A 4,470-nucleotide genomic window follows, 5' to 3' on the forward strand; every position below is an offset into this window, starting at 1 on the left:
TCTGCAAATTTTTTCAATGAATTCACAGAATCATTGTCTAGCATCTCCACAGACTTTGACTGTCTAGTTATAACTGGTGACTTCAATTTTCATACTGATGATTTGAATGACAAGTGTGCAAAAAACTTTTTAACATTTTGGACACATTTGAACTGTCCCAACATGTGAAAGAGACTACTAATTGTAAGGGGCACACTCTAGACCTGGTTATCACAAAGGGCCTCAATGTTTCTGATCTCTCTGTGACTGATCCTTCCTTGTCTGACCACTTTTGTGTTTTCTTTAATATATATTTTATTACCGACATACAGACAAAATCAAATACTGTCAAAAAACGGTATATCAAATCAATGAAGAATCTTATGTACTTTTTAGAAAGGCCATCTCCTTACTACCACCTCTCAACCCATGTTCTGCTGATGATCTTGTAGAAAACTTTAATTTGAAAATTTTGAAAGTCATGGATGTCATTGCACCTTATAAGGTTAAAACGATTTCTGGAAAGCAAAAGGCACCCTGGAGAAAAGCTGCTTCTGTAACAGCACAGAAAAAAGAATGCAGGAAGGTTGAACGCATCTGGTGTAAAACAAAACTTCATATTCACCATGATATCTACAAAGAGAGCCTCCGTGCCTACAATTCAGACTTAAAAAGTGCTAGAGAAACATTTTTCTCCAATATCATTAAAAACAATACTAATAATGCAAAAACCCTATTTGCAACTGTTGACAGACTGACCAACCCCCCCCAACACAAATTCCACCTGATCTCCAAACAAAAATGTTGGACTACCACCCTGTTCAGGCAAAAGTAACGTGGCAGGGATGGCATGCTTTAATGTTATTTACTCTAAAACTCTTGTGGAAACTGTTACACAACTAAAGCCATCCACCTGTTGCCTTGATTCTTTACCTACCAACCTCTTTAAGAATGTTTTTGACTGCCTAGCAATAGACATATTGCAGATAGTTAACAACTCTCTCCAGTCAGGCAACTTCCCAAAAGCCCTGAAAACTGCAGTTATTAAACCCCTTTTAAAAAAGCGGAGCCTAGATAACTCTATTATTAACAACTACAGACCAATATCAAATCTACCCTTCATAAGTAAAATCATTGAGAAAGTTGTCCTCCAGCAACTTAATCACTTCCTGGCATCAACTGGTTGTTATGACACCTTCCAATCAGGATTTCGACCCCTGCACAGCACTGAGACCGCCCTCATTAAAGTTGTAAACGACATCCGTCTTAACACAGACTCTGGCAAAACCTCAATACTAATGCTACTAGACCTCAGTGCTGCATTCGACACTGTAGACCATACAATACTTTTGGACAGGTTAGAAAACTGTGTGGGGCTTTCAGGCACAGTCTTAAATTGGTTCAGATCCTACCTACAAAATAGGAACTACTTTGTTTCCATTGGCGACTTTGTATCAGAATCAACCAACGTGATGTGTGGAGTCCCACAAGGTTTGATCTTAGGACCCTCTTTATTCAACATCTACATGCTCCCACTAGGGCAAATCATGCATAATAACAATATTGACCATCATTGCTATGCTGATGACACGCAAATCTATGTATCGCTATCACCAAATGACTATCGGCCCATAGATCTGCTGTGCCAGTGCATTGAGCAAGTGAAAGACTGGATGTGCCGAAATTTCCTTCAGCTAAATGAGGATAAAACAGAGATAATTGTATTTGGTGCTAAAACGGAAAGGCTTAAAGTAACCCAACACCTTCACTCTCTGTCCCTGAAAACCTCAATCAAAGCCAGAAATCTAGGGGTTATCATGGATTCTGATTTACATTTAGAAAGTCACATCAAATCAGTTACAAAATCTGCATATTATCACCTTAAAAATGTAGCAAGACTTAGAGGGCTCACGTCCACCGAAGACTTACAAAAACTTGTACATGCCTTTATCACTAGTAAGCTTGATTACTGCAATGGTCTCCTTACAGGTCTCCCAAAACAAACTCTAAGGAAGCTTCAGCTTGTTCAGAATGCTGCTGCTAGAGTTTTAACAAAGACCAAAAAATTTGAACATATTACACCAATTCTTAAATCGTTACATTGGCTTCCTGTAGGTCAGAGAATTGATTTTAAAATCATGTTGCTAACCTATAAATCCTATAAATGGTTTAGGCCCAAAATATTTAACTGATATGCTTCCACTACATAAGCCTTCTAGAACACTAAGATATTCTGAGACCAATCTGTTAATTATCCCCAGAGTAAACACGAAACATGGGAAAGCAGGATTTAGTTACTATGCAACAAATAGCTGGAATAAACTCCCTGAGGATTTAAGACTTGCCCCAACTCTGAGCACCTTTAAAACAAGATTGAAGACTTTTATGTTTGCTTTAGCTTTCTGCTAAATCTTAAATACTTGACCTTTATTTTACTAAAATGCCTTTTTAACTTTCCCTTTATTTTCTATTTTTACCAGAAAAATACATGATCTGATACCAGAGAGAAAGGTTGTATAAGGGTTAGAGTCCTGAGTTTGTTTGTCCTTTTGGTCTGGGCTAGAGTCCTAGAAGCTGGGTTAGAGTCCTAGAATTTGTTGAATAAGGCCTTTGGTCTGGGCTAGAGTCCTAGAAGCTGGGTTAGAGTCCTAGAATAAGAATAAGGCCTTTGGTCTGGGCTAGAGTCCTAGAAGCTGGGTTAGAGTCCTAGAATATTGTTAAGGGTTAGAGTCCTGAGTATAAGGGTTAGAGTCCTGAGTTTGTTTGTATAAAGGTTAGAGTCCTGAGTTTGTATAAGGGTTAGAGTCCTGAGTTTGTGTCCAAGTTCTGTCTGGGTTAGAGTCCTAGAATCTGGATTGGAGTTCCAGAGAAAGGACCAAGTTCCTTTAGGTCGGGTTGTAGTCCCGACTTGGGTTCCAGAGAGACTGTTGATCTGATCTTAAATACATTGCACTTTCAATTTTACTTACTCAAAAGCCTTTTTAACTTTCAATTTAATTTTCTCTTAAATACATTGCACTTTCTATTTTACTCATTTCTTGCATATGTTTTCTTTTACTTATCTATTATTTTATTTTATTGTATGACAATGTTTATATGTGAAGCACTTTGAGTCTGCCTTGTGTATGAAAAGTGCTACATAAATAAAGTTGCCTTGCCTTGCCTATATGTTCACTCTTCAAGTCTATGTTCGCTCTTCAAGTCTATGTTCGCTCTTCTTACGCGTCAAGCAGAGAACCACTTTTCCCACGCCCGCCGATTCTGTCGCGCTGCGATGACGCTACTGCCTGTCGCATGTTTTGCCCTTTTAGGGGGCGTCAACAAACACGGCCTCCAGTGAACCGTTTCAGTTAGCGTGTCATGAAGAGGCTCCACTGCATGTTCCTGAAGCTCTCCCTGGAGTGAGTGGTCCAGGGCATGGCGAATATTTCCAATGGCAGCTTCTAAGCTCTCAGCAGTAGGAGTCTGATCTGAGTCTGATCTGAGTCTGCGGGGTCTCACTCCTTTCCACAGTCTTGATGAAGGGTCCCATTTCAGTCACTTTGGGCCTGTGCACCACCACAAGCTCCTCTTCATCACTACTGCTGCAGACGTCAACATCCTCTTCATGGCTCAGCATGTTGTCCCTTGCATCCATCGTTGGCCGCTTTCCAGATCTCAACTTCATCACCTTAGAGGGGCCTTTTTGCTCAGCTTCCTTCCCATCGGTGACAGGTAGGAACCCACATGGCAAGAGGAGGTCCCTGTGGAGGGTGCGTAGGGGGCCGCCACCCTTATCCGGCTTGACGACATAAACCGGTCCATCTCCCATCCTCTTTTCGACTGTATAGGTCCTAGGGCCCGACCGATTTATCGGCCTGCCGATTTAATCGGCCGATTATAGCCTTTTTGAAAATAATCGGCATCGGCCAAAAAGACGCAGATTACAACCGATTTTTTATTTTTTTTTATTTTTAGAAATGTTATTGCGATTAGTATCCTGCAGATTGCGCTCCTACTCGCCTTGCTAACTAACAACTTTAGCTGGAGTAAAAAAGAGGAGATTGAATTTTACCATACAACATGAAAGCACGCTCGCTCAGGCAGCTGCACGCTCACCTCACCAATGTACACAAGACGCGTTGTTTGAGCATGTTGTGCCTGTTTTTCTTTAGGTCCCAGGCCATGTTAATTTGTTATACTGTAGACTAACGGTGGACCATACTGCTCAGCACGCACGTGTTAGTCACTGCTCACGAGCGCAGCACATTGGGAGTTAGTTATTTATTTTACATTTTACATTACACTCATTTGACTGTAAATGTATTCTAAAACACTCAAAGGTTCTGCATTCAATTCACATATTCGTCAAAAGTGTTTAAAGTATATTTAAGGTAAAAAACTACGTTTTATATATATATATATTTATTTTATTTTTTTAATCGGCCGATTAAATCGTAATCGTAATTTTTCTCTGAAAATAATCGGCATCGGCATCGGCACTCAAAAATC

General features: G+C 40.1%; 1 long non-coding RNA gene across 1 annotated transcript; it reads left to right on the forward strand.

Moving 5' to 3' along the window:
* Positions 1-825: 825 nt before the first annotated feature.
* Positions 826-3,141, forward strand: LOC132459864 (uncharacterized). The gene is made up of 2 exons (XR_009526310.1): positions 826-2,695; positions 2,860-3,141. It is a non-coding gene; the product is annotated as an uncharacterized LOC132459864 (long non-coding RNA).
* The last annotated feature ends 1,329 nt before the right edge of the window (positions 3,142-4,470 follow it).

This window comes from Gadus macrocephalus, chromosome 6, assembly GCF_031168955.1.
Source record: "Gadus macrocephalus chromosome 6, ASM3116895v1".
Classification (NCBI taxonomy): Eukaryota; Metazoa; Chordata; class Actinopteri; order Gadiformes; family Gadidae; genus Gadus; species Gadus macrocephalus.